General features: G+C 43.1%; 1 protein-coding gene across 2 annotated transcripts in view; it reads left to right on the forward strand.

Annotated features, from left to right (window-relative positions):
* LOC115184763 (copine-4) overlaps positions 1 to 22,503 on the forward strand; it is a 98,747-nt gene that overhangs the window by 11,692 nt on the left and 64,552 nt on the right. The window lies entirely within an intron of this gene.

Here is a 22,503-nt window from a genome sequence, read left to right on the forward strand (position 1 = left end):
TGTTCTGACAAGGAACTAACATTGCAGTACCAGTCTTATTACAATTTGCAATATAAGAACCATCTTCAATGTTAACAGTGGTTTAATGTTTAAGGGTCAGTTGGAGGATATGTCCTGTAGATGGTTCTGTTCAATCCTAAATCCCCTCAGGGCTCTCTTTGGTGAGATAGATCTCAAAAGGTGATTACAGATTACTACATGGACTTTCTGAAGAGTTGGAGATACAGGAAAAAGTGTAATTATTCTGTATGTCAAATCAAAGACATCGGCTTGCTAACGGACTGAGAGATTTCCTTCTCTTACTATCCCTTATGTGTTTTTAAATGTTGATTTGGTTCACCTCAAGGATGTGGAATATACAGTATTACCAGCTATGAGGTTTGCCTAGTAAATGTATATGAATTTCTGAATGCTTCACCAAATAAGCAAGAGGATTCTGTCAAAAGAGATATTTATTCACCGGAAAAGCATTTGCATAATGAAGCTATTTGCTGAGTAAAGAAAAAAGAAACCCATAAACGTCTTAATCAATGTGTTTACCAAACCAAAATGAGGTACCAATCAACACTCCAAAACTGATGATTGGACATTACATCCGTGTTACAGTTTTACATTTTAGTCATCAGACTCTCTTATCCACAGCAACTTACAATTAGTGCATTCATCTTAAAATACAGTGCCTTCAGAATGCATTCACACCTCTTGATTTTTCCCACATTTTGTTGTGTTACAAAGTGAGATTAACATGGATTTAATTGTCCTTTTTTGTCAATGAAGGCTACAGTGGAACGAGGGCTACAGTGGAATCATCTTTGCACACTGGGATTATACAATATTTGCACATTATTCTTTTAAAAATTCTTCAAGCTCTGTCAAGTTGGTTGTTGATCATGGCTAGACAGCCAGTATGCACAAGAGGTGTCTGATTTAAGTCAGACCTAGGCCACAGAGGAACATTCAATGTTGTCTTGGTATGCAACTCCAGTGTATATTTGGCTTTGTGTTTTAGGTTATTGTCCTGCTGAAAGGTGAATTTGTCTCCCAGTGTCTGTTGGAAAGCAGAATGAATCAGGTTTTCCTCTAGGATTTGTTCTGTGTTTAGCTCTATTCCGTTTCTTTTTATCCTAAAATACTCCCTAGTCCTTGCCGATGACAAGCATACCCACAACATGATGCAGCCACCACCATGCTTGAAAATATGAAGAGCAGTATTCAGTGATGTGTTGTTTTGGATTTGCCCCAAACATAACACTTTCTATTCAGGACATAAAGTTAATTTCTTTGCCACATTTTTTGCAGTTTTACTTTAGTGCCTTATTGCAAACAGGATGCATGTTTTGGACGTATGCCACGGAGCACCCTGGCAATTAGGTTAGTATTGTGGAGTAACTACAATGTGGGTGATCCATCCTCAGTTTTCTCCATCACAGCCATTAAACTCTGTAACTGTTTTATAGTCACCATTGGCCTCATGGTGAAATCCCTGAGTGGTTTCCTTCCTTGGAAGGACGCCTGTATCTTTGTAATGACTGGGTGTATTGATACACCATCAAAAGTGTAATTAATAACTTCACCATGTGCAAAGGGATATTCAGTGTCTGCTTTTTGAAATGTTTCCCTATCTACCAATAGGTGCCCTTCTTTGCGAGGCATTGAAAGACCAATCTGGTCTTTGTGAATGAATCTGTGTTTGAAATTAGTAGCTTGACTGAGGGACCTTACAGCTAATTGTATGTGTGGGTCTATGCAACTTATTATGTGACTTGTTAAGCAAATGCTTACTCTTGAAATGATTTAGGCTTGCCATAACAAAGGGTTTGATACTCATTGACTCAAGCTAGGTGAGACAACAACACATCACAATCGTGTCAAGTACATTTTCTCTGAACAAAGTATTTTAGGAAAAGAGAAGAGAAGGAAAGAGAAGGAAAAGAGCACTGTTAGAGTTATTTCAGATACTCTTCAAAGAGGTAGGGTTTCAGAAGTTATCGGAAGATGGGCAGGGACTCTGCTTTCCTGACTTTAGGGGGAAGCTTGTTCTGCCTGCCAAGTGACCATGACAACAAAGCAGATGGTTGATCTCTCTATTTGTCCCTTAATCCAATTATTCCAGTTTTAATTGTTCCATTGATTTGTTATTAACCGGTTGTCCATCTGGAAACACAAATTAGCATTGTACTGCAGATGTGCAATGACGGCTCCAACGCGCCCTGCTGTGTGTTGCGTCACTCAACATCATATTTACTAGTGCTGCTCTCCTGTGGACTTCATGTCTGGTTAGAGATAATATAGTGCCTTGCAAAAGTATTCATCCACCTTGGTATTTTTCCTATTTTGTTTCATTACAACCTGTAATTTAAATTGAAAACAGTCCAAATTGGTGAAGTGAAATGATTTTTTTTTACTTGTTTTAAAAAATAAATAAAAATTTAAAACGGAAAACTGGTGCGTGCATATGTATTTACCCCTTTGCTATGAAGCAAAGGTACCATGTGGCTCAGTTGGTAGAGCATGGTGTGTGCAACGCCAGCGTTGTGGGTTTGATTCCCACGGGGGACCAGTACGGAGAAAAAAATAAAATAAATGTATGAAATGTATGCACTCACTCTCTCTGGATAAGAGCGTCTGCTAAATGACTAAAATGTAAAACATGTCAAATGTAAAGCCCCTAAATAAGATCTGGTGCAACCAATTACCTTCAGAAGTCACATAATTTGTTAAATAAAGTCCACCTGTGTGCAATCTAAGTGTCACATGATCTCAGTATATATACACCTGTTCCGAAAGGCCCCAGAGTCTGCAACACCACCAAGGAACTCTCCAAACAGGTCAGGGACAAAGTTGTGGTGTCACGTCCTGACCATAGAAAGCTGTTATTTTCTATGGTAGAGTAGGTCAGGGCATGACAGGGGGGGTTTTCTAGGTTAGATTTTCTATGTTGAGTTGTTCTAGTTTTGTATTTCTATGTTGGGCTTTTTTTTGGGATGATCTCCAATTAGAGGCAGCTCGTCATCGTTGTCTCTAATTGGAGGTCATATTTAAGTTGGTGTTTGTCCCACCTGGGTTTGTGGAAGATTAATTTTGAGTAGTGTATGTTTCACCTCTGCGTCACAGTTTGTTGTTTTGTTTATTCAGGTTTATTTTGTATGTATTGCAGAGTTTCACAGTTTAATAAAGAATTATGTGGAATGAGAATCACGCTGCACTTTGGTCCGCTCCTTTCGACAACCGTGACATGTGGAGAAGTACAGATCAGGGTTGGGTTGTAAAAAAATATCGGAAACTTTGAACATCCCACGGAGCACCATTAAATCCATTATTAAAAAATGGAAAGAATATGGCACCACAACAAACCTGCCAAGAGAGGGCCGCCCACCAAAACTCACTGACCAGGCAAGGAGGGCATTAATCAGAGAGGCAACAAAGAGACCAAAGATAACCCTGAAGGAGCTGCAAAGCTCCACAGCGGTGATTGGAGTATCTGTCCATAGGACCACTTTAAGCCATACACTCCACAGAGCTGGGCTTTACGGAAGAGTGGCCAGATAAAAAGCCATTGCTTAAAGAAAAAAATAAGCAAACACGGTTGGTGTTCGCCAAAAGGCATGTTGGAGACTCCCCAAACATATGGAAGAAGGTACTCTGGTCAGATGAGACAAAAATGTAGCTTTTTGTCCATCAAGGAAAATGCTATGTCTGGCGCAAACCCAACACCTCTCATCACCCCGAGAGCACCATCCAATGTTTTTCATCGGCAGGGACTGGGAAACTGGTCAGAACTGAAGGAATGATGGATGGCGCTAAATACAGGGAAATTCTTGAGGGAAACCTGTTTCAGTCTTCCAGAGATTTGAGACTGGGACAGAGATTCACCTTCCAGCAGGACAATGGCCCTAAGCATACTGCTAAAGCAACACTCAAGTGGGTAAGGGGAAACATTTAAATGTCTTGGAATGGCCTAGTCAAAGCCCAGACATCAATCCAATTGAGAATCTGTGGTATTACTTAAAGATTGCTGTACGCCAGCGGAACCCATCCAACTTGAAGGATCTGAAGTAGTTTTGCCTTGAAGAATGGGCAAAGATCCCAGTGGCTAGATGTGCCAAGCTTATAGAGACATACCCCAAGAGACTTGCAGCTGTAATTGCTGCAAAAGGTGTTCTACAAAGTACTGACTTTGGGGGGGTGAATAGTTATGCACGCTCAAGTTATCTGTTTTTTTGTCTTATTTCTTGTTTGTTTCACAAGAAAAAATATTTTGCATCTTCAAAGAGGTAGGCATGTTGTGTTTATGAAACGATACAAACCCCCCAAAAAATACATTTTAATTCCAGTTGTAGGCAACAAAATAAGAAAAATGCCAAGGGGGGTGAATACTTTCGCAAGCCACTGTATCCTTTCTGTATGAGTATGATCCACCATCAAGTCAGCATTCCTTGTTTTCCAAGCTAGGCTAGAACTAGTCTGCATTCTGCTTCCTGGGGCTTTTCCCACACTACAGGAATGAAATTGGTGCATAATGCGCCTTGTGATAGACAATATGATGAACAAAGCTCTTCACAGAGTAATGCCCCCTTAATTCAAACCCAATGAAAAAAGATACGAGAAAGAGTGGTTGGAGAATAATCACTGGTAGAAGCTGTTGTGATAAAAAGACAAGGGAATGAAGTATGAGGGGGCTGAATGAAGGAGATGATATAATGTATTAGAAGTATTAGAACTGGGCATAAAGAGACCAACTGTGGCAAAGCCTTGTGCTTGTATTTACAGACACTGTCATTAATAAACACTATAGTTTACTGTTAACCACTTAATCGGTGTGTCCCCCGCGGAACGGTTGAGCTAACGTTCCGCTAATGTGATTAGCATGACATTGTAAGTAACAAGAACATTTCCCAGGACACAGACAGGTCTTATATGGGTAGAAAGTAAAAATTATTGTTGATCTAACTGCGCTGTCCAATTTACAGTAGCTATTACAGTGAAAGAATACCATACTATTGTTTGAGGAGAGTGCACAGTTATGTACTTGAAAATGTATCAATAAACCAATTAGGCACATTTGGACAGACTTGATACAACATTTTGAACAGTAATGCAATGGTTCATTGGATCAGTCTAAAACGTTGTACATACACTGCTGCCATCTAGTGGTCAAAATCTAAATTGTGTCTAGAATCCTAAGTCATATAATGGCCTTTCTCTTGCATTTCAAAGATGATGGAACAAAGAAATTAATAGAAAACACATGTTTTTTTCTTTGTTATCTTTTACCAGATCTAATGTGTTATATTCTCCTACATTACTCTAACATTTCCACAAACGACAAAGTGTTTCCTATCAAAAGGTATCAAGAATATGCATATCCTTGCTTCAGGGCCTGAGCTACAGGCAGTTAGATTTGAGTATGTCATTTTAGGTGAACATTGAAAAAAGGGTCTGATCCTTAAGAGTTTTTTAAGAGTTCACACGAATATCGCTCATTTCACAGATGTAGGCTTATGTACTTTAAAAGTTGGATGCGATCCGCCAACCCAATCCCACAGAAGAAGAAGAAGACGACGTTTGGCTGCCGACCAAGTTGTCAGTGTGTTTATTTTAGCAAGATTGTGCGTACGTTCAACAAGTGAGTTGTGTGTTTTATTATCGGGAGGGTTAATGCTACATTATGGGGATTGACTGCAAGCAATTACCTTAGGCCTAATTACCTTGTTACATCTGTAACTGTATAGCACTTATGTATATTTCCGATGTCATTTATAAGTGTCTGTATTGCAGTGAATTCATGATTGTTTTGCAGTAGATGTTATTGTTTACAGATGGTTCATTCCTATTGTCTGTATACACACTTTACCGCTGCGTTTTCATAGTTCACACTACTGTTATGCCATGGCGAGATGTTTCAGAATCTGTCCGCGGCTTTCCGCATGCGCAGTAAGATTTATGACTTAGTGGCACCAGACACAGATCAGATCTCCACCAGTCCTGAGAGAGAGCCATAAATCACACCTGTCTTAATTAGTTGTCTCTCTCCCCTGTGAGATGTTTTTACATATACTGCTGTAAATGTATATGCTGTTATGTGAATATCCCTGTATAGATGCTGTGCCATTCTTTCCTGTGTAGATATTCTATTGCACAACATTATATATCTGTTCTTACCTTTCTGAACCACAAGTCCATCCTGTGGAAACTGAAGATTTCTATGCTAGTGTGAATACTATAGTGTGTGGTGGTGATGAAGATAATAAAAGTCTTGGACTAAGAAGCATCTGTACTGTTCTTACCGGTGAGTCAACCAATTATATCACATTAAGGACTAGCGGGTGAGGGCATTTACAGCCGACCACTCAGACGACTCCAGCTAGCCGTTCTTTACAATAGGCTGTACATTACAAATGTCCAATATTTGACCTTTATTTAACTAAAGCCAGTTAAGAACAAATTCTTATTTACAATGACAGCCTACCGGGGAGCAGTGGGTGAACTGCCTTGTTCAGGGCAGAACGACAGATTTTTTTCCTTGTCAGCTCTGGGATTCAATCTAGCAACCTTTCGGTTACTGGCCCAACGCTCTAACCACTAGTCTACCTGCCGCCCCACTTTCTGTCATACTGAACGAAGCCCAGGCAAATGCAATCAATCAAAGCGCCATGGCATTGATCAACCAATGGTGTGTTAGATACCACCAACATACATTTGCTTGACACCCCCTCATTATCATATTGGATGAAGAAACACAGAAATAAATAATATAATCAATTAATAAAATGAAAGAAATTATTTAAATAATGATGTATCTGTGTGCAATCATTCATCAATGTATGTATCTATTTGTGTGCATGTATTCATCTTTATGTATTTATTCACGTGTATCTATTTGTGTGTTCATTTAATTATTTATTAATGTATTTATCTATGTATGTGTCCATTTATTTATTCATTTAATTCTAATTTTGGCATCGTTGGTCCTCCGTAAACTCAATACCTACAGATTCATTAGCCATGCGCCATTGTTGTCATGCTGGATCAGCAGTATCTACAGTTGAAGTCAGAAGTTTACATACACTTAGGTTGGAGTCATTAAAAATCATTTTTCAACAACTCCACAAATTTCTTGTTAACAAACTATAGTTTTGGCAAGTCGGTTAGGACATCTACTTTGTACATGACACAAGTCATTTTTCCAACAATTGTTTACAGACAGATTATTTCACTTATAAGCTTGGAAAATTCCAGAAAATGATGTCATGGCTTTAGAAGCTTCTGATAGGCTAATTGACATCATTTGAGTCAATTGGAGGTGTACCTGTGGATGTATTTCAAGGCCTACCTTCAAACTCAGTGCCTCTTTGCTTGACATCATGGGAAATTCAAAAGAAATCAGCCAAGACCTCAGGAAAAAAAAAGTCTGGTTCATCCTTGGGAGCAATTTCCAAATGCCTGAAGTTACCATGTTCATCTGTACAAACAATAGTACGCAAGTATAAACACCATGGGACCACACAGCCGTCATACTGCTCAGGAAGGAGACGTGTTCTGTCAACTAGAGAGGAACATACTTTGGTGCGAAAAGTGCAAATCAATCCCAGAACAATATCAAAGGACCATGCTGGAGGAAACAGGTACAAAAATATCTATATCCACAGTAAAATGAGCCCTATATCGACATAACCTGAAAGGCCGCTCAGCAAGGAAGAAGCCACTAATACAAAACCGCCATAAAAAAGACAGACTTCAGTTTGGGGACAAAGATTGTACTTTTTGGAGAAATGTACTCTGGTCTGATGGAACAAGGATAGAACTGTTTGGCCATAATGACCATCGTTACGTTTGTCAAAAGGGGTAAAAAGGGGGAGGCTTGCAAGCCGAAGAACACCATCCCAACCGTGAAGCACGGGGGTGGCAGTATCATGTTGTGGGGGTGCTTTGCTGCAGGAGGGACTGGTGCACTTCACAAAATAAATGGCATCATGAGGAAGGAAAATTATGTGGATATGTTGATGCAACATCTCAAGACGTCAGTCAGGAAGTTAAAGCTTGGTCGCAAATGGGTCTTCCAAATGGACAATGACCCCAAGCATACTTCCAAAGTTGTGGAAAATGGCTTAAGGACAACAAAGTTAAGGTATTGGAGTGGCCATCACAAAGCCCTGACCTCATCCTATAGAACATTTGTAGGCAGAACTGAAAAAGCGTGTGCGAGCAAGGAGGCCTACAAACCTGATTCAGTTACAGCAGCTCTGTCAGGAGGAATGGGCCAAAATTCACCCAACTTATTGTGGGAAGCTTGTGGAAGGCTACCTGAAACGTTTGACCCAAGTTAAACAATTTAAAGGCAATGCTACCAAATACTAATTCAGTGTATGTAAACGTCTGACCCACTGGGAATGTGATGAAAGAAAAAAAAGCTGAAATAAATAATTCTCTACTATTAATCTGACATTTCACATTCTTAAAATAAAGTGGTGATCCTGACTGACCTAAGACAGGGAATTTTTACTAGGATTAAATGTCAGGAATTGTGAAAAACTGAGTTGAAATGTATTTGGCTAAGGTGTATGTAAACTTCCGACTTCAACTGTATATGCAATGCACGGTCCAAGAGGCTCTGATACCCTATATGATAAATATTGAACAAGCTAGATGTGGTAGGCTACGAGGCTCAACTAGGACCTGTGATCTTGTAGCTACCACTTACCAACCAATCAGCAGGCAGGACCTTACCTACTCCATTACTTAGTCTGTTAATCATGAATAAGTTCAGTTACACAAGTCTACTTTAAATCAATATTTAATTCTCATGCAATCTGTCAGAAACGGCAGTTAGCTTTCCAAGCGGTCTGTCAGTCTGTTTAAATGTATCATAGAAACAAGCTCCCCAGTGTTCTGCACCCTGGAAATGACCCCAAAGGCCCCTCATTGCCCCTAAATTGCCAGTGTCTGTGTCTCTGCTCGTCCATAGTGACCTAACATTCCCAGAGGTCATGCCAGCCCCAGCTACCCCTAGGTGGTTGGTTTATTTCCGCTTCCTCTCCACCCTAACCAGGCCACCTCTCTGCCCTGATCCCCTGGTCTGGAGGAGGATTGGATGTCTTCTAGGTGCTTATTGTGTTCATGTTGTGGAAAATTGTCTTGTTAGCAGTCTCATTTCATGGGTCTCTAACAATTTCGGCTTTGTCTGTCCTAGTGGTGATTGTAGAGGTGATTGTAGGCTGGTTTTGCCTGGGAGGTGATTTGATGGCCATCTTCACTGGTTAAGCCTAAAGTAGTGTTTCTTGTCATTTGATCCTGGGCACGCACCGTCTATGAATATACCATTTTTAGCTGAACATTAATTAGATACTAATTGTATGCCTCTGGTAAAGGCAACCAATTAATTGAAAGAGTCTTTGAATCATATTTCATCATTATTGTTAGACATATTTAATGGCACTAATTGGTTGAAATGACATTTTAAAGCCACCATCTTTCTTTTGGGGAATTGCCTTTAACTTCCACTATAGTCGTGACAATATTCACCACAGCCTCTCTGGCATTATGGCTTAATAGTGGTTTGTAAAGTGGGGTCATAGGGAAATTGCAGTGGGGTCGCCACACAGGTTTGAATGTTAAGTATCATCATCATAACACTGTTCTCTGCCCTGTTCATGACCATAGAAATAGAACTAATCCTAATTCTATGTTCATGACACTATAATGCTGTGCCTGTGGAATGAAGTTGAGTCTCTTTAACGAAATGTCCTCTGGATTTTAATGAAGAGGGATTTCTCGGCTTAGTTGGAGAGTGATGCTCGACTCACAGTTGTTGCGAGCAGCTTCTTACCTTGTCTGGGGCCCAAGGGAATATATCATGGGCAGCCATCCATTCTGTAGGAGAAAGACTCCTTCGCTTTTACACCCCTCCAATCAAAATAGAAGGTGGGTGTGTGCTATCCAAACGTAAGGTACGGTATGAATTAGGAATGGGAAGGCTGTCAGGTAGCCTTTACTTTAAACAAAAAAGTGATTGAAGGTTTCCTCGATCTTTGATATATTATTTACAACCCTGTTTATTTATTTTTCAATTGGAAAAGGTTTATGTGTGTGTGTGTGTGTGTGTGTGTGTGTGTGTGTGTGTGTGTGTGTGTGTGTGTGTGTGTGTGTGTGTGTGTGTGTGTGTGTCTGTCTGATATAGGGGTCTGTCTCCACCATGAACTCACACTGCTCTGCAGATTGCCTGTCAGCCAGTGAGCTGAATGGGCCTGCAGCATCTGTTATCTCATGTAATGCCACAGTCCGAATGCACGCACCCACGAACACACACACACACATACAGAGACAAACATTTTCCGCACACACAAATACACACAAGTGTGCACACACACACACACACACACACACACACACACCACACACACGAATGATGCAAACACACACCAACACATGCTCATTAAAACAGGCATATAAGCCCATGCTTAGACAGATTTGAAAAAAGGACAACATTCCAACTATGTCGTAGTGGAATCCTTTGTCCTGCCTTTCCCTTCGGTGTTCCTCCATTAATTGGCAACATTGTTACTGTGAATGTATCAGCTTGGCAGCCATATTGAAAGCTAAGCAATGCTTTCTTGATTGGTTGTTATTTCTGCTTCTTCTGTACACATAGACAAGGGAACCTTAAAGAAAAACATGACAAAAACGAGAATGATTTGGAACAAAATGATTGATGAGGTGACATCTTGAAGTTCTCTTATTACACTTATTACACACACACACACACACACACACACACACACACACACACACACACACACACACTCGTCTGTCTCAGTCACAGGCTTTTTGGTAGCCCAGTTTGAAAGTCTGTCATAGATAAAGCAGTATTTTATCATCGTTGCACAACTCGCTATGCCAAGAAACAGGGCTTAGCTAGCCAGGCAGAAACAGGGCTTAGCTAGCCAGGCAGAAACAGGGCTTAGCTAGCCAGGCAGAAACAGGGCTTAGCTAGCCAGGCAGAAACAGGGCTTAGCTAGCCAGGCAGAAACAGGGCTTAGCTAGCCAGGCAGAAACAGGGCTTAGCTAGCCAGGCAGAAACAGGGCTTAGCTAGCCAGGCAGAAACAGGCTATAGGCCTACTATCACAACAGTACATTTGTCATGTCAACGATTCTAGGAGTGGTGGTTGGAGTCAAGCGCAGAGAGCAGAGGTAAAGTATATGGTCTTTATTTTCTCCGGCACAAAACGGTCACGCCAAAACAGAAGGGCGCGTAATAATAATGACCAACCCAAAACACAGGGCAAAACGGTCCGGAGAGAGAAATAAGACGTCAGCCAGCACAAAATACAAAAAATACAAAAGCATCCAAAATACAACCAGCGAAGTAACTATATTCACACGGCCCACCATCCTGAGTGGACAATAAACAATCCCGCACAAAATCCCAACTGAAAACACACATTAAATAAGTCCCCACTAATGACATACACAAAACAGGTGCGGAACAGACAGACAAAACTAAACGACACTGAAACAACGATCGGTGGCAGCTAATAGGCCGGCGACGACGACCGCCGAGCGCCGCCCGACCGAGGAGGGGCGCCACTTTCGTTGGATCCTGTGACATGTCATGTCATTTATTTGTTTTGTTGCAAGGTTCATTTCACAATCTCATAAAGGATATAGAGAAAGAAAAAGCCTGTCGCAGTTCATCGTTTTCGCCTCAGGTTGAAATATTTACTTAATTTTTTTCTCCCTCTCTCTTTCTTATCTTCCTTCTTCTTACTCCCTCCTCTGACTCCACCCTCTCCCTCTATTTACCTATGATGCTCCTCTTCCTCCACTCTCCTCTCTCTCTATTTCCCTATGATGCTCCTCTTCCTCCACTCTCCTCTCTCTATTTCCCTATGGTGCTCCTCTTCCTCCACTCTCCTCTCTCTATTTCCATATGGTGCTCCTCTTCCTCCACTCTCCTCTCTCTATTTCCCTAAGGTGCTCCTCTTCCTCCACTCCCCTCTCTCTATTTCCATATGGTGCTCCTCTTCCTCCACTCTCCTCTCTCTATTTCCCTAAGGTGCTCCTCTTCCTCCACTCACCTCTCTCTTTGTTTCCCTATGGTGCTCCTCTTCCTCCACTCTTCTCTCTCTATTTCTCTATGGTGCTCCTCTTCCTCCACTCCCCTCTCTCTATTTGCATATGGTGCTCCTCTTCCTCCACTCTCCTCTCTCTATTTCCCTAAGGTGCTCCTCTTCCTCCACTCTCCTCTCTCTATTTCCCTATGGTGCTCCTCTTCCTCCACTTGCCTCTCTCTATATCCCTATGGTGCTCCTCTTCCTCCACTCTCCTCTCTCTCTATTTCCATATGGTGCTCCTCTTCCTCCACTCTCCTCTCTCTTTGTTTCCCCATGGTGCTCCTCTTCCTCCACTCTCCTCTCTCTTTGTTTCCCTATGGTGCTCCTCTTCCTCCACTCTCCTCTCTCTATTTCCCTATGGTGCTCCTCTTCCTCCACTTGCCTCTCTCTATATCCCTATGGTGCTCCTCTTCCTCCACTCTCCTCTCTCTCTATTTCCATATGGTGCTCCTCTTCCTCCACTCTCCTCTCTCTCTATTTCCCTATGGTGCTCCTCTTCCTCCACTCTCCTCTCTCTCTATTTCCCTATGGTGCTCCTCTTCCTCCACTCCCCTCTCTCTATTTCTCTATGGTGCTCCTCTTCCTCCACTCCCCTCTCTCTATTTGCATATGGTGCTCCTCTTCCTCCACTCTCCTCTCTCTATTTCCCTAAGGTGCTCCTCTTCCTCCACTCTCCTCTCTCTATTTCCCTATGGTGCTCCTCTTCCTCCACTTGCCTCTCTCTATATCCCTATGGTGCTCCTCTTCCTCCACTCTCCTCTCTCTCTATTTCCATATGGTGCTCCTCTTCCTCCACTCTCCTCTCTCTTTGTTTCCCCATGGTGCTCCTCTTCCTCCACTCTCCTCTCTCTCTATTTCCATATGGTGCTCCTCTTCCTCCACTCTCCTCTCTCTTTGTTTCCCCATGGTGCTCCTCTTCCTCCACTCCCCTCTCTCTATTTCCCTATGGTGCTCCACTTCCTCCACTCTCCTCTCTCTATTTCCCTAAGGTGCTCCTCTTCCTCCACTCTCCTCTCTCTTTGTTTCCCTATGGTGCTCCTCTTCCTCCACTCTCCTCTCTCTTTGTTTCCATATGGTGCTCCTCTTCCTCCACTCTTCTCTTTCTATTTCTCTATGGTGCTCCTCTTCCTCCACTCACCTCTCTCTTTGTTTCCCTATGGTGCTCCTCTTCCTCCACTCTCCTCTCTCTATTTCCCTATGGTGCTCCTCTTCCTCCACTCTCCTCTCTCTTTATTTCGCTATGGTGCTCCTCTTCCTCCACTCTCCTCTCTCTCTATTTCCATATGGTGCTCCTCTTCCTCCACTCTCCTCTCTCTCTATATCCCTATGGTGCTCCTCTTCCTCCACTCTTCTCTTTCTATTTCTCTATGGTGCTCCTCTTCCTCCACTCACCTCTCTCTTTGTTTCCCTATGGTGCTCCTCTTCCTCCACTCTCCTCTCTCTATTTCCCTACGGTGCTCCTCTTCCTCCACTCTCCTCTCTCTATTTCCCTATGGTGCTCCTCTTCCTCCACTCTCCTCTCTCTTTGTTTCCCTATGGTGCTCCTCTTCCTCCACTCTCCTCTCCCTCTATTTCCCTAAGGTGCTCCTCTTCCTCCACTCTCCTCTCTCTTTGTTTCCCTATGGTGCTCCTCTTCCTCCACTCTCCTCTCCCTCTATTTCCCTAAGGTGCTCCTCTTCCTCCACTCTCCTCTCTCTTTGTTTCCCTATGGTGCTCCTCTTCCTCCACTCTCCTCTCTCTTTGTTTCCCTATGGTGCTCCTCTTCCTCCACTCTTATCTCTCTATTTCTCTATGGCGCTCCTCTTCCTCCACTCTCCTCTCTCTATTTCCCTATGGTGCTCCTCTTCCTCCACTCTCCTCTCTCTATTTCCCTATGGTGCTCCTCTTCCTCCACTCTCCTCTCTCTTTGTTTCCCTATGGTGCTCCTCTTCCTCCACTCTCCTCTCTCTATTTCCCTATGGTGCTCCTCTCCACTCCACTCTCCTCTCTCTCTATTTCCCTATGGTGCTCCTCTTCCTCCACTCTCCTCTCTCTATTTCCCTATGGTGCTCCTCTTCCTCCACTCTCCTCTCTCTTTGTTTCCCTATGGTGCTCCTCTTCCTCCACTCTCCTCTCTCTATTTCCCTATGGTGCTCCTCTTCCTCCACTTGCCTCTCTCTATTTCCCTATGGTGCTCCTCTTCCTCCACTCTCCTCTCTCTATTTCCCTATGGTGCTCCTCTTCCTCCACTCTCCTCTCTCTTTGTTTCCCTATGGTGCTCCTCTTCCTCCACTCTCCTCTCTCTTTGTTTCGCTATGGTGCTCCTCTTCCTCCACTCTCCTCTCTCTTTGTTTCCCTATGGTGCTCCTCTTCCTCCACTCTCCTCTCTCTATTTCCCTATGGTGCTCCTCTTCCTCCACTTGCCTCTCTCTATTTCCCTATGGTGCTCCTCTTCCTCCACTCTCCTCTCTCTATTTCCCTATGGTGCTCCTCTTCCTCCACTCTCCTCTCTCTTTGTTTCCCTATGGTGCTCCTCTTCCTCCATTCTCCTCTCCCTCTATTTCCCTATGGTGCTCCTCTTCCTCCACTCTTCTCTCTCTTTGTTTCCCTATGGTGCTCCTCTTCCTCCACTCTCCTCTCTCTTTGTTTCCATATGGTGCTCCTCTTCCACCACTCACCTCTCTCTTTGTTTCCATATGGTGCTCCTCTTCCACCACTCTCCTCTCTCTATTTCCCTATGGTGCTCCTCTTCCTCCACTCTCCTCTCTCTATTTCCATATGGTGCTCCTCTTCCTCGACTCTCCTCTCTCTCTATTTCCCTATGGTGCTCCTCTTCCTCCACTCTCCTCTCTCTATTTCCCTATGGTGCTCCTCTTCCTCCACTCTCCTCTCTCTTTGTTTCCTTATGGTGCTCCTCTTCCTCCACTCTTCTCTCTCTATTTCTCTATGGTGCTCCTCTTCCTCCACTCTTCTCTCTCTATTTCTCTATGGTGCTCCTCTTCCTCCACTCTTCTCTCTCTATTTCTCTATGGTGCTCCTCTTCCTCCACTCTTCTCTCTCTATTTCTCTATGGTGCTCCTCTTCCTCCACTCTCCTTTCTCTATTTCCCTATGGTGCTCCTCTTCCTCCACTCCCCTCTCTCTATTTCCCTATGGTGCTCCTCTTCCTCCACTCCCCTCTCTCTATTTCCATATGGTGCTCCTCTTCCTCCACTCTCCTCTCTCTTTGTTTCCCTATGGTGCTCCTCTTCCTCCACTCTCCTCTCTCTTTGTTTCCCTATGGTGCTCCTCTTCCTCCACTCTTCTCTCTCTATTTCTCTATGGTGCTCCTCTTCCTCCACTCTCCTTTCTCTATTTCCCTATGGTGCTCCTCTTCCTCCACTTGCCTCTCTCTATTTCCCTATGGTGCTCCTCTTCCTCCACTCTCCTCTCTCTATTTCCCTATGGTGCTCCTCTTCCTCCACTCTCCTCTCTCTTTGTTTCCCTATGGTGCTCCTCTTCCTCCACTCTCCTCTCTCTTTGTTTCGCTATGGTGCTCCTCTTCCTCCACTCTCCTCTCTCTTTGTTTCCCTATGGTGCTCCTCTTCCTCCACTCTCCTCTCTCTATTTCCCTATGGTGCTCCTCTTCCTCCACTTGCCTCTCTCTATTTCCCTATGGTGCTCCTCTTCCTCCACTCCCCTCTCTCTATTTCCATATGGTGCTCCTCTTCCTCCACTCTCCTCTCTCTTTGTTTCCCTATGGTGCTCCTCTTCCTCCACTCTCCTCTCTCTTTGTTTCCCTAAGGTGCTCCTCTTCCTCCACTCCCCTCTCTCTATTTCCCTATGGTGCTCCTCTTCCTCCACTCTCCTCTCTCTTTGTTTCCCTATGGTGCTCCTCTTCCTCCACTCTCCTTTCTCTTTGTTTCCCTATGGTGCTCCTCTTCCTCCACTCTCCTCTCTCTTTGTTTCCCTAAGGTGCTCCTCTTCCTCCACTCTCCTCTCCCTCTATTTCCCTAAGGTGCTCCTCTTCCTCCACTCTCCTCTCTCTTTGTTTCCCTATGGTGCTCCTCTTCCTCCACTCTCCTCTCTCTATTTCCCTAAGGTGCTCCTCTTCCTCCACTCCCCTCTCTCTATTTCCCTATGGTGCTCCTCTTCCTCCACTCTCCTCTCTCTTTGTTTCCCTAAGGTGCTCCTCTTCCTCCACTCTCCTCTCCCTCTATTTCCCTAAGGTGCTCCTCTTCCTCCACTCTCCTCTCTCTTTGTTTCCCTATGGTGCTCCTCTTCCTCCACTCTCCTCTCTCTATTTCCCTAAGGTGCTCCTCTTCCTCCACTCTCCTCTCTCTCTATTTCTCTATGGTGCTCCTCTTCCTCCACTCCCCTCTCTCTATTTCCCTATGGTGCTCCTCTTCCTCCACTCCCCTCTCTCTATTTCCCTATGGTGCTCCTCTTCCTCCACTCTCCTCTCTCTATTTCCCTAAGGTGCTCCTCTTCCTCCACTCCCCTCTCTCTATTTCCCTATGGTGCTCCTCTTCCTCCACTCTCCTCTCTCTATTTCCCTATCGTGCTCCTCTTCCTCCACTCCCCTCTCTCTATTTCCCTATGGTGCTCCTCTTCCTCCACTCCCCTCTCTCTATTTCCCCATGGTGCTCCTCTTCCTCCACTCCCCTCTCTCTATTTCCCTATGGTGCTCCTCTTCCTCGACTCTCCTCTCTCTCTATTTCCCTATTGTGCTCCTCTTCCTCCACTCTCCTCTCTCTTTGTTTCCCTATGGTGCTCCTCATATTGCACTGTTGGAACTAGCAGCACAAGCATATCGCTACACTCGCATTAACATCTGCTAACTATGTGACCAATAAATTGTAATTTGATTACATGTATGTGTGTGTGAATCTACAGTTAACCATACCTTGAGTTAGTCCTGGGCGATTTGGCCGAAATATCATATCTTGCTATTTTAAACAAATAGGATGGTATTTTACAGTATTTTATGTTTTTGAATAATAACAGTTCCAAATGTGCTTTAATGGTAGTGTGTGACTCTAGGTTGGCAACACATACATTCTAAGTGATTTCAATGGGTCTTTCTCCATTCTGATTGTTTTATACTGTTCAATTCATCTTCAACCAAAAATGATTTTCAGCATTTTTATCAATTTCTGCATTTCCTGTAGTCATTTGAGATAATTTCCACACTGCCACATTGGGCTGCACAATCTGGGCAAACTATCTAGGCCTTAGTTTTAACCAAATTTTGCAATTGTGATTTGGCTTGCGATTTAGAGCAAAACACTTGAGTGAATCCTTCTATTCATGGAAATAGAATGATTATTCTAATTCTATTTTTTATTGAAATTTATTTCACCTTTATTTAACCAGGTAGGCTAGTTGAGAACAAGTTCTCATTTACAATTGCGACCTGGCCAAGATAAAGCAAAGCAGTGTGACACAAACAACAACACAGAGTTACACATGGAATAAACAAACATGCAGTCAATAATACAATAGAGAAAGTCTATATACAGTGTGTGCAAATGAGGTAGGATAAGGGGGGTGAGGCAATAAATAGGTCATAGTGGCGAGATTTTTACAGTTGTCAGGCGTGTGCGTACTGGTAGCGAAGTCAGGTGCAGGAGAGCAGAGATTTGTGAACAGGCGCACACTTAATTTAGGCAATTAGTGCAAAACGCGCAAAACAGTCACAAGAATTATGTTTAACAATAAACATCTTCGTGAAAATAACACGGAAAAAAGAAGCCAGTCTGGCGCGTCAACAATACACACGTAACACAAACAATCTTACACAAAGCCATGATGGGGAACAGAGGAATAAATACATGTAGATTGATTGGTGAATGAAAACCAGGTGTGCAGGGAACAAGAGAAAACAAATGGATACATGAAAAATGGAACGGTGATGGCTAGAAAGCCGGTGACGTCGACCGCCGAACGTCGCCCGAACAAGGAGAGCAGCCGACTTCGGCGGAAGTCGTATCAACAGTATGGCAAATTAAACACTGGGGTGATAAATGTGCAGAAGATGAGTGTGCAAGTAGCGGTACTGGGGTGCAAAGGAGCAAAATAAATAATAATAAATAACAATATCGTGCGCATGCTATGGGTGGGTGCTACTATGGTGACCAGTGAGTTGAGATAAGTTGGAGTTTTACCTAGCAACAACTTATAGATGACCTGGAGCCAGTGGGTTTAGCGACGGATATGAAGCGAGGGACAGCCAACGAGAGCGTACAGGTCGCAGTGGTGGGTAGTATATGGGCCTTTGATGACAAAACGGATTGCACTGTGATAGACTGCATCCAGTTTATTGAGTAGGGTGTTGGAGGCTATTTTATAAATGACAAATGACAGTACATTTTTCTATGGTATGTCTGGCAGCATGAGTGAAGGATGCTTTGTTGCGAAATAGGGAGCCGATTCTAGATTTAATTTTGGATTGGAGATGCTTAAGGATTGGAGAGTCTGGAAGGAGAGTTTACAGTCTAACCAGACACCTAGGTATTTGTAGTGGTCCACATATTCTAAGTCAGAACCATCCAGAGTAGCGATGCTGGACGGGTGGGTAGGTGTGGGCAGCGATTGGTTGAAGAGCATGCATTTAGTTTTGCTTGCATTTAAGAGCAGTTGGAGGCCACGGAAGGAGAGTTGTATGGCATTGAAGCTCGTCTGGAGGTTAGTTAAAACCTCTTACATCTACACGTTCCGCTAGCGGAACGTCTGCTCCAATATCCAATGATGGGCGGGGCGCGAAATTCAAACTCCTCTAAATCCGAAAACTTACACTTTTCAAACATATGACTATTTTACAGCTATTTAAAGACAAGACTCTCCTTTATCTAACCAAACTGTCCGATTTCAAAAAGGCTTTACAGCGAAAGCAAAACATTAGATTATGTCAGCAGAGTACCCAGCCAGAAATAATCACACAGCCATTTTTCAAGCTAGCATATCATGTCACATAAACCCAAACCATAGCTAAATGCAGCACTAACCTTTGATGATCTTCATCAGATGACACACCTAGGACATTATGTTATACAATACATGCATGTCTGTTCAATCAAGTTCATATTTATATCAAAAACCAGCTTTTACATTAGCATGTGACGTTCAGAACTAGCATTCCCACCGAACACTTCCGGTGATTTTACTAAATTACTCACGATAAACGTTCACAAAAAGCATAACAATTATTTTAAGAATTATAGATACAGAACTCCTCTATGCACTCGATATGTCCGATTTTAAAATAGCTTTTCGGATGAAGCACATTTTGCAATAATCTAAGTACATAGCCCGGCATTACAGGGCTAGCTATTTAGACACCCTGCAAGTTTAGCCTTCACCAAAATCACATTTCCTATAAGAAAAATGTTCTTACCTTGCTTGTTCTTCGTCAGAATACACTGCCAGGACTTCTACTTCAATAACAAATGTAGGTTTGGTCCCAAATAATCCATCGTTATGTTCCATCAAGACGTTTTGTTCGTGCGTTCTAGACACTATCCCAACGCTAAATCTCGGCCACGAGCATGACGCAAAATATGACAAAAAATTTCTAAATATTCCATTACCGTACTTCGAAGCATGTCAACCGCTGTTTAAAACCAATTTTTATGCAATTTATCTCGTAGAGAAGCGATAATATTCCGACCGGGAATCTGCCTGTCTGTAAACTGAGGGAAAAAAACGAAAGCCGGGGGCGGGGCGGGTCACGCGCCTAAGGCTTAGTCCATCGAGTGACCACTCAGCTTTTGCTCTCGTGTGCTTCAGCCAGGGCTTTGAATTACGTCATTCCTGTTTTTCCCGGGCTCTGAGACTCCATTGTTGACGTGCGAAGTGTCACGTAAGAGCAGAGATCCTTTGTAAACGATAGAGATAATAAAGAAGGGCAAGAAATGTTCAGACAGGGTACTTCCTGAACAGAAGCATCTCAGGTTTTTGCCTGCCATAGGAGTTCTGTTATACTCACAGACACCATTCAAACAGTTTCAGAAACTTTGGAGTGTTTTCTCTCCAAAGCTAATAATTATATGCATATTCTAGTTTCTGGGCAGGACTAATAATCAGATTAAATCGGGTACGTTTTTTATCCAGCCGTGAAAATACTGCCCCCTAGCCATAAGAGGTTAACACAGTGTCCAAAGAAGGGCCAGAAGTATACAGAATGGTGTCGTCTGCGTAGAGGTGGATCAGAGAATCACCAACAGCAAGAGCGGCATCATTGATGTATACAGAGAACAGAGTCGGCCCGAGGATTGAACCCTGTGGCACCCCCATAGAGACTGCCAGAAGTCCAGAGGTATAGGTAGAATATAATCGTGGGCACTTTGAATACAGTGTTGTTGACATGACAACGAATGAAAATGCCAGGGAGGAGTTATTGTGAAAGGGTAGGAACTAATGTGTTGATAAGTGTTTCCTAGGAGACCTTATAATCTTTGTTTACATTTAATGTTTTCTCTTAGCTATTTCAAGTAGCTAACATATTCATGCTTTGCGTATTCCTCTTTGATTTAGAAGATACTGTTGCACAAACAACATGATGATTGAGGTCTACACCATCACTGGTATTATCAGGAAATATAGCTAATTACGTTTGCTCTGATTCAGTACTCTCCCTGTGATCTCCCCATCCGTCCCCATACCCTCTCCTCCTCTCCCCTCCTCTAGCTAGCTAGCCAGCTAAAGAGCGATTAGCATTAGCGGCTAACACAATTTAGGCCCAACTTGCTAATAAAAATACAAATGAGCTGTTTGCAGATATAAGAAACACTAAATAATAGTGTAATTATAAAACACTAGTGGATTTATAATAAGAAGCAAGGTGAAAACAGCGTCCTTGTCATCAACATTGTTGCATGTGCTACATTGACCATGCAGACTGAACACAAGTGTCCCCTGGTCGAGGAACAACAAATGCGCTCCTTAAGTGACGGGGCGGGGCTAGGTCTGCGTGGAAAGCCTTATGGAGAGAGTGGAGAGAGATGACTCAAGTAGCGAAGTAAACTATAAAAATGGGATGTTACACACGGCGTATCACATTTCAACAAACCAAACATTCAAATACCGTTATAGAAGGTAGAGTAAAAACCCAAACAGGTCCGTGCATCAATACCAATACAGTATATCATAGAATACGGTATAGAGCCCAGTCCTACCTTGAGAAAAGAACAGTATTGGTTTGACTCCTTGACTACCCATTTGAACTGTATCCTGGGTAACTGGACTTATAAATGTTGTTGTGAGTGGCACTTATAACATCACTCATTGGTCTCAGCATTGAATAGCAGAATTACTGTATATGCAGTAATAAACATCTTCATATACTTGTGCAGCGATGTCAGATATTGTTGTTCTGATTTCTGTAAAGTGGAGGTCTTGGGTTACTGTGAAGTGTACACTTGTCAAAGTGCTGGGTTTGACTCCTGTGAAGTGTACACTTGTCTCCACTCAGCTTCGTAAGTTTGCTTTCCATCATTAATTGTAGCACACACACACACACACACACACACACACACACACACACACACACACACACACACACACACACACACACACACACACACACACACACACACACACACACACACACACACACACACACACACACACACACACACACACACACACACACAAACAAACAGTAGCTTCTGTCTCTCTCTCTCTCTCTCCCATTTCGTCACACAAGTTGCACTCATGTAAAGAATGGTTCTTGCGATGGTGAGCAGTGTAATCACCTCTGGAGCATTAAGTAACACTATCTGATGTAGGAGGCGTCTGTGAACCCATTCAGACATCCCTCTCTGTAATGTGGCGATGAACAGACAGGATATTGGCATCCTGATGAAGCAGTACAGCCAAAGTGGGAACATTTGTCCTCCAGGTTCCAGTTTCAAAGGTTTAAGAAATCATTTAGATGTTTCTGAAGGTTTCTGAGAAGCCCTAGTTTATAAAATAGTTGGTGGGACTATCACTAAATGTTTTGATCTCATGATGGTCAGTTATTTCCAGTTCTCTAGGGTCAAGCATCTGTTACCTGTAGTGGTTCATATGAGCAATTACATTATACTTCACTTAGCCTTTAAAATGACAAACTAATGAAGAGGATAATTATTGTAGCTGTGGAGCACAGAGAAGGTTGAAATGGTAATGTATGCAGCGTGGCATTTCCCAGCTCCACCGTGTGCCCCCGTGGGTCCTCCATTCTGCAAGACAGTTATATGAGAAAAGGCTAACGTTGATTAGCCTCAGGGAAACTACCTCTAACCCGCAGCCTGCGCTCTGACTGCCTAATGTGGAGGTGGAAATGTGAAATAATATTGAATTATATTATGTGATATGAATGCAATCAAACCCAGTGGCCACCAATGGGAAGAGTGAGGAGGAGGAACTGAGGAGAAATGTGGGATGCTAATAT

This window comes from Salmo trutta, chromosome 3, assembly GCF_901001165.1.
Source record: "Salmo trutta chromosome 3, fSalTru1.1, whole genome shotgun sequence".
NCBI lineage: Eukaryota > Metazoa > Chordata > Actinopteri > Salmoniformes > Salmonidae > Salmo > Salmo trutta.